Here is a 13,536-nt window from a genome sequence, read left to right on the forward strand (position 1 = left end):
CTAGCAGTGGTAGTAATGGGAGGTTAGGCACCTTATTCTCAGGTGGAGAAACAAAACTGAATTTCAAAAAGATTAAATGATTTCCCAGTCACACCACTAGGGACAGAGTTGGTCCAGAACCCTGCTCTCCTAAGTCTCCAATCAGCTCTTCCTACTCTTCCCAGTAAACTGTCTTCCTCCCTCCACTTGGAGAAGTCCTCCCCAGATGCTTCATCAGATCAACAGCTTTCCTATCAAAGCCAGCTTAGGTTTAGACCTGGTCCTTATCAGGACCACTTATCACCTCATCCTCAACACCTTCCCTTAACATTCTCGGAGATGATCCTTAAAATCGCTGCAGGAGAGGCCTCAATCCCCGAATCTCACCTTTGTCCTGTAACAGGCCATTTCCTCTTCATTCCCAAGACAAAATTCCCACCTGATCTTTCTCCTGTTTGCTTTTTCCATTATTACTGGTTTGTATGAGATCACCTTACCAGTCACTATTTCTTTTATTTAAAAGTGTATTTTCTCACTTAAAGAACAATACTGCCCACTGATGGAAACAGTTTTTCTCTCCCCAAATATTTATTTATTCATTTGGTTGCCTTGGGTCTCAGCTGTGGCACGCCGGACTTTCACTGTGGCTTTCCTCCCTGATACCGAAAGGGAGTTCAAGGAACATTCTTTCCTTCCTTTCCCCTTGCGCCTCCTGTTCACTCATGGCACCTCCTTCTTTGGCCGTTGTTCTCCATCAACTGCCCAGGGGAGTGGGGATGTCAGTCACATTTCCCCACCTTCACAATCACAAGGACAGTGACCTAGAGCTGGCCTATCCACACATTCCCATCTCCTGGGGCCTTGACTCAAGCTAGTGAGTCGGTCTTCTTAGGACTTCACACGTGCTGTGCTCCACTGGGGTCCCGGCCTGGGATGATAAGAGTTGAGGGCGGCTTAAGCTTGTGCCCTCCCTTCTCACTCACCAGGAGAAAAGGAGGTGGAGGCAGAGAGAGGAGCCAGACCAAGAGCAAGACAGAAAGATCCAACAACATGGCTTGCATTTTTGGATCCACATGAATCAATAAATATCCATTTTAGTTTAATTAGGGAAATGTCCCGAATATTCACTGGGAGGACTGATGCTGAAGCTGAAGCTCCAATACTTTGGCAACCTGATGAAAAGAGCTAACTCATTGGAAAAGACCCTGATGCTAGGAAAGAATGAGGGGAGGAGGAGAAGGGGGCTACAGAGGATGAGATGGTTGGATGGCATCACCGACTCAATGGACATGAGTTTGAGCAAACTCTGGGAGACAGTGAAGGACAGGAAAGCCTGGCGTGCTGCACTCTGTGGGGTCGAAAAGAATTGGACATAACTGAGCAACAGTTGTGCCAAGCAACCCAAAGAGTTCTGATTACAGACACCGCTGTAACTAGAAGTGACAGGAATCACATGACTCCAGGAAAAGGAAGCCTCCTGCCTCTCTCCCACACCTCTCCCATCCAAAATAATTTCCCCCCAAAGATACCTAGGTCATCCCTCAAATTACTCATAATAGTGCCACCTAAAATTTCACAAGTTTGAAAGTTATTTGGACTTTTAAAAACCCTCCTTAATCCGTCCAGCGTGAATTATTTTAATCCAATAGCCGTGCTCCTAACACTAAGCTGAGATAAGACATATGAGGGAATAGGGATTGTGATGAAGAAAAAAGTTTTTTGTTTATCTGTTTGCTGCTTTTGGTTTTACGTTTGTTTTAACGGGAAGAAAGGAAGAACAGGCTCCCTGGGACGCAGCAGAAATGCTTTGGGCAGCCGTGTCCACAAGGTGTCTACACAGAGTTTCTCACCAACATGTAAGACAGGAAAACTGAAAAGAGGGAGAAAGAGCCAAAGAGAAAACCTGGAATCTACCTGCATTAGATACATGCAGCGTTCTCTCCAGGTATGCCCCATGTAGACTAAGTCCTCTGGATACAAGGCTATGTTACCATCACCCCCAGAAACATCTGTCCTTTCCAGTTCAGAGAGTGTCACCCATCACCGCCTCTAGGAAAGATGCCTTTCCCAGCTTAATCCCCAGGAAAGCTCCCCATCCATTTCTAGCACGTGGACAATACTGATAATTTCTCGCCCACCTATTACTTTAGGAGGCTGGACAAACCGCTTCTCATTTAATCTTCAGATCCATGAGGTAAGGATTGCTGCCGTTTATTTTACTGGTGAGACAACAGAGACTGCAAAGGTTAGTCTTCTGCCGTAGGTCACAAAAGAGGTGGTGCTGAGATCGGTATCCACTTGACCTCAGCCAAAAGGCCAAGAAGCAATTGAGATCGGTATCCAAAACCTGAGTCTGTTCCTCCAGGCAGCACAGTCTCTCTGTTATCAATGAATGAGACAGAGACTGAAACCCAATGTCACCCTGTCATAAATCCTGTACCAGGGACATCCCCGATGGTCCAGCGGTTAAGAATCTGCCTGTCAGTGTGGGGGACACGGGTCCGATCGCTGGTCTGGGAACTAAGAACCCACATGCCACGGGGCACCTAAGCCCGTGGGCCACAACTACTGAGCCTGCGCTCCAGAGCCCAAGAGTCACAACTACTGAAGCCCGAGCACTCTGGAGCCCATGCTCCCCAACGAGAGATGTCACCACGGTGAGAAGCCCGTGCACGGCAACTAGAGAAAGCCGGGGCGCGGCAACAAGGACCTGGTGCGGCCAAAAAATAGCCAAATAAAAGTTACCGTTTAGAAACCCTGACGGAGAAATAGCACAGGGGACCAGGGGCTGACCGCACAGCGCAGCTGTTCTGTCTCTCACTCGCCGTCGGGCACTTTTTCCTTCCTCACGACATCCAGTCGGTCACAACTGATCTCTTAATGGAGATCAGTTAAGATCTACCCCCTTTTATCAAAGGTTCTCTCATTCCGTACAACGGCTGTCCATGGCCTCCACTCAGGTAACACACCCCTGGTCACAGATGATGGAGCCTTTTCCACCCTAGAGCCCAGCCCTGATTCCATCCTGAGATGTGGGTGTCTGGGTGCTGCCTCCTTGACACTGACCAAGACAACTCAGCACTGAAAAGTAGAATCTGCCCCCCCGACCTGCCGACCCCTTGCTTTTTTTGTGTGTGTGTGGTGGCTTTTTTTTTCTATTTTAAAGGGAACAATTCACTAAGAAATGTATCCTTACAGACAACAGAACTGTCAAGCTGGAGTGACCTTAGAGGTTACCTAATTCAAACCTCTAATTTTACTGATGGGGAAGCTGGGACACACAGAGGCGTAATTTGGCTAAGACCACTCTGTTACACACTCCCAGTACCTGTGCATAATTTATAGGATAGTTGTCATCCATTCCAGCACAACCCAGGGCTTTCCAAGTGGCTCAGTGGTAAAGAATCCACCATCCAATGCAGGAGCAGAGGGAGAAGCTGGTTCAGTCCCTGGGTCAGGAAGATCCCCTGGGGGAGAGCATGGCAACCCACTCTAGTGTTCTTGCCTGGGAAATCCCCTGGACAGGGGAACCTGGCAGGCTACAGTCCACAGGGTCACAAAGCGCTGGGCATGACTTACTGACTGAGCACCCACGCATGCCAACACAAACTGCTTCTCACCTTCAGTCTCGGGGTAATTTCGTCTCCCTTCCTCCTGGAACACCTGCATCGCTTCTCTTCCCATTGCTCCCAGTATAGAGTTCCGGCTTATCTAAGACGTCTACTTTAACACCTGAAGCTCCAATACTTTGGCCACCTGATGTGATGAACTGACTCAATGGAAAAGACCCTGATGCTGGGAAAGGTTGAAGGCAGGAGGAGAAGGGGACGACAGAGGATGAGAAGTTTGGATGGCATTACCAACTCAATGAACAGGAGACTGGGCAAACTCGGGGAGATAGTGAGGGACAGGGAGATAGTAAAGGACTGGCGTGCTGCAGTCCATGGGGTCGCAAAGAGTGGGACACGACTGAGCGACTGAACAAAAGCTAACATAATTCTCAGTCAAGGAATCCATCTCCCACTGCCCCCAGCTCAGAAGGAGTTTCCAGTTTCCCCCACCCTCATTTTCACAAAGTGCTTTCTCCACACAACCCTGGTCTCTGTTACTCTTGGCCCCACCGTGCCTTTTGCTTCTAATAAGACACCTCCTCTCATCTCGGGGAGAATATTCCTTTCCCTTCCATGATGGAAAGGGAGGGAAGCCACTGCCTCCGGACGACTTGCCTTGCTGTGCTGTCCCTTCCGACCACAACTGAATTCACCCGTGAAGGTCACTCTTCTGTCACACCAATTCAAGCTTCTCTTTTCCCTCTCACTCTCCCAATGAGCACTTCAAAACTTCTTCCACATGACTCTAAGCTGTAACTTTCTCGAAGAATGAGTCTTATCGTCAGTGAAATACCCCAACCTCTCCTCTCCCATTCCTAATCCAGACCTCCTGCATCACCACGGCAGCACCTGAAGAGGGCGCTCTCCACTCTTCCTTGGTTCGGAGGCAGGGAACCGCTCCCCCGCCCACCCCCACCCCCCGCCCCTACCCCCCGGCCCCACCATTCCCTCTGGGGAGACTTCTCTCCCAGGGAGTCCTTTTCTTCCCACTGCTCCTCTTCAAGCGCCTCTCTTTTTTGTATATCTACCCCACTACTTGTATCATTGCTGCTGCCTAACTCCCAATCCGTTTCACCGCAAAGATCCTTCTTTCTCTGTTATTTCCAAGGCAAAAATCCTTGCCTGTAGCTTCTCACTCAAACACTACCCTCAATGCCAATACTTTGCTCAGAATATTACGGTCCTCCTTTCCGGTTAAAACATTTGCCCCTCCTCATTCCAATTACTGCCTCTCTCCCACTAGTCCCAGTATAGACTATTCAAGCCCATTGCACTGAGTCTAAGAATTATGCCCTAACCTTCTAGACTCTAGGCTTCCCTGATAGCTCAGTTGGTAAAGAATCTGCCTGCAATACGGGAGACCCTGGGTCGGGAAGATCCGCTGAAGAAGGGATAGGCTATCCACTCCAGTATTCTTGGGCTTCCCTGGTGGCTCAGCCAACGGTAAAGGATCTGCCCGCAATGCGGGAGACCAGGGTTCAATCCCTGGGTTGGGAAGATCCCGTGGGGAAGGCAAAGGCTACCCACTCCAGTATTCTGGCCTGGAGAATTTATACTCCATGGAGACACAAAGAGTCGGACATGACTGAGTGACTTTCACTTCTAGAATCTCCAGTTCCCTAGTTAACAGCAGAGACCCCTCCTCTCCCAACCCTCCCAAGTGCTGCCCTCACTGAGGCACGAGGTATCTCAATATCCATTCCAATCCTCCCAATAGCATTCTCTGTCTCACCCAGGGTCAGCCAAAGGTGGCAGCCTGAAAAAGCCTGTGAGCCCCTCCTCAGAACAGCGCTTTTAGGTGCATAACAAAGAGGATTACACTAGGGAGCAATTATATAAAACACAGTTATCAAATATTTTAAATGTATTTGAGATATGCTGCTGCTGCTTCTGAGTCACTTCAGTCATGTCCGACTCTGTGCCACCCCATAGACGGCAGCCCACCAGGCTCCCCCGTCCCTGGGATTCTCCAGGCAAGAACACTGGAGTGGGTTGCCATTTCCTTCTCCAATGCATGAAAGTGAAAAGTGAAAGTGAAGTCGCTCAGTCGTGTTTGACTCTTAGTGACCCCATGGACTGCAGCCTACCAGGCTCCTCCGTCCATGAGATATTCTAGGCAAGAGTACTAGAGTGGCTTGCCGTTGCCTTCTCCGACTTGAGATATAATCACTTACATTTCTTTATCAATTCATTAAACAACAATATGTCTCCAAAAATTGTTAATTTGTATGAAAATATCTGTGATCTCTATTGGCGACAAAACTCTCAGGTACTGTGGACCCTGCGATGGTTTCTGGCCTACCTTCATAATCACAGGATGTGTCAAATTTCAGTGAGAAGCTAGTAGAAATGCAGACATAAAAATTTTTTTCCACATCCATAATTAACAGATTTCCTCACAAGGGGTCCATGGAGTCCATGTTAACAGTCTGACTCTAAATTCTGAGGCTAGAAAACCAAGCTTTTAGTTCTATAAAGCTGAAAGGAATGTTAAAAATAATCTGAACTAAAACTTTTACATTATAGGTGAGGAAACTGAAGCCTAGAGAAGTGATAAGATTTTGAATCACTTATAGGGTCTTAAGTGGCTTCCCTGGCGGCTCAGACAGTAAAGAGTCTGCCTGCAATGCAGGAGACTCGGGTTCCATCCCTGGGTTGGAAAGATCCCCTGGAGGAGGAAATGGCAACCCACTCCAGTATTCTTGCCTGGAAAATTCCGTGGACAGAGGAGCCTGGGGGCTAAATCCATGGGGTCACAAAGAGTCCAACATGACTGAGCGATAAACATAGCATCTTAAGGGCTTCCCTGGTGGCTCAGCAGTAAAGAATCCTCCTGCAATGCAGGAGCTGCAGGAGATGTGGGTTCAATCCCTGGGTCGGGAAGCTCTCCTGGAGAAAGAAATGGCAACCCACTCCAGTATTCTTGCCTGGAGAATCCCGTGGACAGAGACGAGTACAGCCCATGGGATCGCAAAGAGTTGGACAGGACTGAAGCGACTTAGCACCCACCACGCAGAGTGTCTTAAAACTAAGGTCATAACAGACACACAACAAATGTTTCCTGAATTGAACTCAGTGGCTTGCAGAAGCTGTAGAGCTAATGACTGACAAAGTTGAGACCTGAACCCCTGCGTCACTCCTAAATAAATGTCCATTTTCACTCACATGAAGTTAATGCAACATGTGCCTTTCTCTAAACGTCAATGGAGCAGTCCCTTTCCCTGTATGCTCATCCTCAAAATTTCTAGGAAAACATGCTCTCCATCACTCCCAAGAAAAATCTCCCTCCTGTTTCTAACAGAAGTCTCTAATTCCACGTCACATCATTCTTCCCAGTTTTTTTCTCTTGTGAGTAAATATATTCCAGCAGTCATAATGGATACCTGTTCAGAAACTAACTGATGGGTCGTCTTCAGCGCTCCCTGGCTACAGCCAGGTGCGTGGCTGACCTCAGTCAGCACTCAGATATCACACTAGCCTCCTTGAATGGTTTCCATCATTATTGCCAGTCTCTATTCAGAAATTAGCAAATTTTTTCTGTTTAGTTTTAGAAAAGAATGCTCGCTACCCTGCCATCGCCCTCCCAGGTTAGTCCCCCCACGTTTTCTTTTCCATACCATCTCAACCACAAGTGGTTTTTCCCTCTCCACGCTCAGCAGTGGCATTATCTTTCAAAACACTCTCACTCTATTTGTGTTGCTGACACAACAATCACATACAGAGTATCCACCATCCCTTAACTATTTGTTTTCAGGCAATCCAGCCCTTTTCCTCCTTGAATGAATTGCTGCTCTGAAACACCTCCAAATCAAAGTTTTCTCCTGAATTTTTCCGAACGGACAGCTCTTTTCATCATTCCCTAGCACGCAGCATCCGCTTCCCCCATCTTCTCTGTGACGTGTGTGAGCTCCACGTTCTCAAGTCAGCTTCGATAACTCAGTCAGAGCTCACACACCTTCACATGCAAGATCATCTCTGCCCATCCCACTCAAGGCAGAACTCTCTTTCTTCATGTCTTTTGGGGCCAACTGGTCTCTTCCCTCCGTATTCCTAACACATCAACAACTTCACTACCCACCTGTTTCAAAGCTCCTTTCCCCTCATCCCTTTCACAGGACCGTTCTTACAATTCTCCACATTTGATACGTCAGCTATGGTCCACACGAGGCTACAGACCACGTGAAACGTGGCTGGTTTGAACTTGAGGTGCGCTGAATGTGTGAAACAAACACTGGATTTCAGAGACAGCGTGAACAGAGGATATCAAACATCTCATTAAATTTTTTATATTGAATAATGCTGAAATAATATTTTGGACATGCTGGGTTAAATAAATTATAAAAATTAATTTCACCTGTTTCATTTTACTATTTGAATGTGGCTAAGAAAATTATTTTAATGACATAAATGACTTGCTAGATGGCACTGCTCTGGGAGCTTCTGTTGATTCATACTTTTAAATCTTCCCTGCTAGTTCAGAATTCTGTTATCACTCCTATTAAGACATCTCTCCCAGTTATCCACATCGACTGCTCCCATGCTCCAAACTTAGAATTGCTTTCAGGGTACCATTTTCAAATCTTTTCTGCCCCCATTATTTCTGTACATGGTATTTCTCTTTGCCTGCTAATATAGCTTCTACCCTGCCATCAAATCATAATAAAGTTCTGCTTTCTTCCTCATCAATTCTAGTAGGGCGCTATCTGTCTCAACTCTCAGCAAAATTTTTAGAAATAGTCCTTCAAATTCCCAACAAAAAGAACTTCACTCACCATCCTCCAAATTGGCCTATCTTCACTGTAATTTCATTTAAATGATAGTAATTGTAAGACACTAGACAAATGTAAATTAATAACTTCAGACCCACGTTACCCATTCACAGTAGAATAGCAATTCCTCCTCTGTCACTTTAAAGATGCCATCCCGTCTCCAAAATCTTCTGTAATGAGGTTCCAACTCCATTATTCGCTCTAAGAACTCTTTTACTTCATACTAAATACTCTAATACAATTTGCCAAGCGGAGTGTTCGCTTTCCCACCACTTTCAGCATGGGCCATGTGTCATCACTCCTCAAACCGATTTTATGTCTAACGTTTCTGGAATTGCTATTTTCTTTTCTCAACTCTGTTGGGGAAAAAAAATCAAGACTGGGAAGGTGGACATGAGTGGTGAGGTGAAGACGAGTCGGGAGAGTTTGCACTAAGAGGGAGAAGAAGCCGAAGTCACAGGAAGCCCTCCCATTCATTAACTGTGAACCTTCCATTTGAAATCTCGCCTTTCTGCTCAGCCCCAGAAGCCCCACTGAGAACCCTTTCTGTGCCTCTCTTCCTAATGGGGGGATGACCTTCACTCCAGCACCTCTCAGAATTCTTCCTCTGGGAGGTCTCCTTCTCATCCTTCTTAGCAAAGAAATTCCTTGTCGTTACTCCAGGAACGATGAACAATCCCCTTTACTGCTTCCAACGTTCTCTTTAGGTGATGAAGCTCTTTTCTTCCTCGTTCTGTATATAAATTCATTTCTTGTAACTCTCAATATTGACAAACCTTAAAAAAAAATTATTCCTAGTGTTGAAACGTTCCCCTCTCTCCTACTAGTATATTTATTTAGCTCCTTCCCAGTCCTCTCAGGACAGAACTCTTGCACACACACACACACACACACACTTCTGGCCCAGAAATGCTGCTCCCCTTTTCCTGGAGCCAGCACTGGAAACCCCTTGCCCGTCTCTTCCAACAGGCAGCCCTCTCCATGCTCGCATCTCTGGACGAGCTGGGCGCGCAGTCCGTCTGTGCGCCTCTATTCTATTCCTCAGCGTTTCTCTCCTGTCCTTTCCTTCTGCTTTCCCCACCTCCACGCCTGGTGTTCCTGCCGATATTCTACCTGCTTCAGAAAAGAGGCCCCACTGCACAGATGGGGCAAAACAAGAAGCGGGCGGAGTGGGGAACCTGAAGAGCAGGACGAGTTGCTTGGTCTCCCATGCCCTGGGGATACTCCACCCCTGCTCTCCTCCACTGGGATGTCTTCCTCTCCCCTCCGGCTCTGCTCATCTGCTCCTCAAGTGTCTGCTTCTCCTACTGCCTCCAAACCCCTTCACCCCCCAACGCCACCAGCCTGGCTCTCCCTTCTGTCTCAGGACTCCCCACCGACCCTTCCCTCCTCCTGTCCTCCTGTGGCTCCTCCCCACCCCCACCCCTTATCTTGTGGACATCTCCTCCCACGTTCCAGCTGCTGCTCTATCATTTCCTCTGGATCCTTCCCAGGAGATGCTGCCTAGATTTCAGTCACTGGTTCCTCCTGGTCCAACCAGGTACAAAAAACCAGCAGCTGAGTACCCCAGAGCCAGAATGCCCAGGGCTAAAGGGGGAAAGAAGAGGCAGACAGACTCCAGAGCAGCCCTTGGGGTCTGGAAGAAGTACTGGCCCTTTGGACAACTCTGAGAAAGGGCCCAGGAACCCCTCCCCAGGAACAGCTCTCCTGACGAAGGACAAAGGGGGTTCCTGGCTCTCCTTGTACTAGAGTCCTCCCCCAAGCCTCCTGGGTCCCTTCCACCTGCTAAACTGGATGTGATGAACGGTTAAGCAGAGGCAGCTTCATCCTGATGTTAAAGAACTTGAAGCTTCAGAACACCACACTTGCAAGAAGTCCCTGTTTTTCTTAAATAGGGCCCACCCACCAAACTGCATAAGCTGTGGGTCTCAGCACACCTGAATCTGCCTCTGGAGAGTGAAAGCTTTTCCAGCTTCTAGGGGTTAAAGGTCAACAGGGAGGCCTGTTTGGACTAATTAGAAACAGGATTGTTTGAATACACCTCACCTCTCCTGAGAGGTGAGTCTCCTATGGAGGATTGGAGATCCCTGAACGATCTCTTAGCTGAATCTCACTGGTTCCAGGATCTTAGCTGGATTCTGGACTCCCAGGCCTTGGGGCCACACCCCACTCAGCCCTGCCTTCAGCCTGTCTCTCCGCCTCCCAGACCACCTCAGTCCGCAGTGCGAGGCCCTCGCTTGATTCTCCAAGGCCTGGCTGTAAATCCGCCAGTTCAGAAGCGACCTCCACACCCAAGAGACACACAGGTCCCCCCACCATCAGCACCACTTTAAGACGCTCCCTTTGCCCCTGCGTTCCCAGGGCCCGCAGGGGGTCAACCACCGCCTCCGCAGAAGCCCTTACTGAACTGAAAGCTGCCCCACTGCCCCCTCACCCGGGGGTCTGGCTGGTGTCCCCAGGAATCCCACACTTGCAGCTTCTCTATTCCCAGCAGAGGAGCAAGAGGTTCTGCAAGCAGCCGCGGGAGCCGGGGCCGGAGGACTAGACCGCCGGGAGGCAAGCCGCTAGTCTGGCCGGGAGCACGGGCGAGTCTCGGGGCCGAGGCTGCAGGCTCTCTGGAGGCAGAGCGGGCGGCGGATCTGGGACCTGGAGGTGGCTCCGCACAACGGCGGCGCATATGGGGCTCCGGGACTCAGGGGGCTCTGAGCAGGTGCCGGGGCTCCGAGAGCAGGCTGCCGGCTCGGACTTCCAGGGGGACCAGCCTCCCGCCCGGCGACTTGGTCGGCCCCGGGCACTTACCCGGAAGACTTGGGAAAGTCTCGGAGAAGTGCGCAGGCGGGGGCGCTGGGGGTTCTGCCACTTTCTCGCGGGCGGGCAGCGGCTCGTCCGTGTCCAGCCCGCCCTCCGGGCGTCGGCCGCCCGGCTCGGGGTGGTTTCGGGCTGCAGTGGCGGCGGCGGCGGCTGCGGCGAGCTCCGGGGGCCCGTAGAAGGCGTCGGGTGGCTCCGCGAAGCTGGGCAGCGCGGTGGTCAGCGCCACCATCGAGGGCACGGCCTGGCCCAGCCCCGCGCAGAAGGTGTTGGTCAGGCGGCCGGCGAAGGAGGCAAGCGGGGCGAGGGGCGGGAGGCCGGCGGGCAGCGGCGCGGGAGCCAGCGCCTGAGGCAGCACGAGGGGCCGGTAGGGCATGAACATGGGGTAGCCGGTGTACAGCAAGTGGCCGGAGCGCGGCGGCGGCGGCCCGATCAGAGAGTCGATGGAGAAGGCGGTGCCCGGGCCCCCGCCGCCGCCGCCGCCGCCGCCGCCCCCGCTGCTACCCCCGGAGGCGCCCCCGCCGCCGGCTCGCTGCATGGTGCCCGGAGCAGCGGCCACCCCGGGGCGCTCCCCTCCGGGCGCCGCCGTGCGCCCCCGCGGCTCGGGCGCCCCGCGCGCGCACGCCGGGCTGGCTGCCTGGCTCCCGGGCCGAGGTGGCGGCGGGGCGCGGGCTCGGCGCAGTGTGGCTCCGGCGCCGCGCTCCTCTCGCTCATAAGGAGGGAGGGGGCGGGCAAGCGGGCGGGCTGGGGGTGTCGCCCTCCGGACTCATCCATCTTCCTCAAATTACGCTTCACTTCCTCCCTCCGCCCGCAGCCTCCGCGCCCGGGCTCCCGCTCCCTCCGCAGAGCCCGTTCCCAGAGGCCCGGCCGGCCGGCCGGCCCGGGACCCCCGCCCGCCCCCCGCAGCCCAACCAACTATTATTAATGGAGATTGATGAGGCCGGACATGCCGCTTTGTGAAAGTTTGCGGCCGCCGAGGAGGCAGCGGCAGCGGCGGGACCGGTGCCCCTCCCTCCGGCCCGCCCGCCCCCCGCTCCCCCACCCCCCTCCGGCTCTGCCCACTCGGCTCCAGGCGCGGATCCGGAGGCTGGCCCCCGCGTGGACCGAGTGCGGGGCTGCGGGCGCGGCGAGGGCGTGGGGGCGGGCGCGCGATCGGAGCGCCCCCCGCCCCTGCCCCGGCCCGGGCCGCCGCCCTCCGTCGGACTCAGGGCCAGTCCCTCAGCGTGGCCTTCAGCCTGCCCCCCGACGCCCCCTCCCGGGTCCCCCGGGCGGACCGCGCGGCGGGCGCCCCCTCGGGCGGCGAGACGCGGACGGCAGGGGGCGCGCTCCTCCGCGGTCCCGCGACTCTGGACCGCTCATCTCGGTGTGTCGTGGCGGGGAGGGTGGGGGGGTCCTTTTCGTCCTCGGGAGACCCGGTTGACCCTCGCCCCCGGCGGTCCCCCTTGTCCCTGGCTCCTCCTCACTCCCCCTCCTTCGCGGACTCCCCGGGTCCCTCACCGTGGCCTCCGTGGGCGATTTCCTCCAGTGCCCACACTGTACCAAGTACTCACCGTTCCTCTCGCCCTGCTCCCTCCATCTTTCCCATCCTTTTCGTCCTTTCCCTCCCTCCCGCAGTCTCCTTTCCCGCCCTCCTTTCTATCCCAATTCCTATTTGATGGCTCCTGTTTCTCCCTCCCTATCCCATCCGCCTTTTTCTATTTGCCCCCTCATTTCTCGCCTACATCGATCTCTCTTGTCTGTCTGTCTGTCCGGGTTTCCCTCCCTCGCTCGCTCTCCCTCTCTTCCGCTATTAATTTTCCTGATTGGCTCCCCGACTCCCGCGCCGCTGATGAGCCCTATTCATTCCCGGGCCTGACACTCTCGACCTGCCCTGGCTGATTGCTGGGGGCTGGCCCCGGGAGCGCTGATGAGCCCCAAGGGTCAGCGGCGCTAATTATCCGCTAATTGCAGATGACTCTGCTCACCTCCCCCCTTCTCAGACACGGGAATGGCGCGCCTTTTACCCTCCCCTCCTTCCTCCTGATTTCCAGAAGTAGACTCGTCAATCTAGAGGCAAAAGTCACGGGGCTCTGCTGCTGGATAGCAGCCTCAGGTCAGTGGGCAAGAAAGACTTTAAGTCAGGAAAGTTACCAGAAGAAAAGTGACCCGAGCCTCAGGAAGGAGAGCAACCCTGGCTAACTAAATGAAGGTCGTCTGCTCACTGCTATTCAGGTGGGGCCAGGGAGAGCCAAGCAAGCTTAAATTCACAGTAGCAGAAGCAGGCGAGTTTAAGAAGATGCAGTCTAAATGGAAGAAAGTTATCTGGTTCCGGTGAGGAGGAAAACTCACACTGGAGTCTCAGCGTTTGGACAGAAGGCAAGGCAGGTGGG

This window comes from Bos taurus, chromosome 4, assembly GCF_002263795.3.
Source record: "Bos taurus isolate L1 Dominette 01449 registration number 42190680 breed Hereford chromosome 4, ARS-UCD2.0, whole genome shotgun sequence".
Classification (NCBI taxonomy): domain Eukaryota; kingdom Metazoa; phylum Chordata; class Mammalia; order Artiodactyla; family Bovidae; genus Bos; species Bos taurus.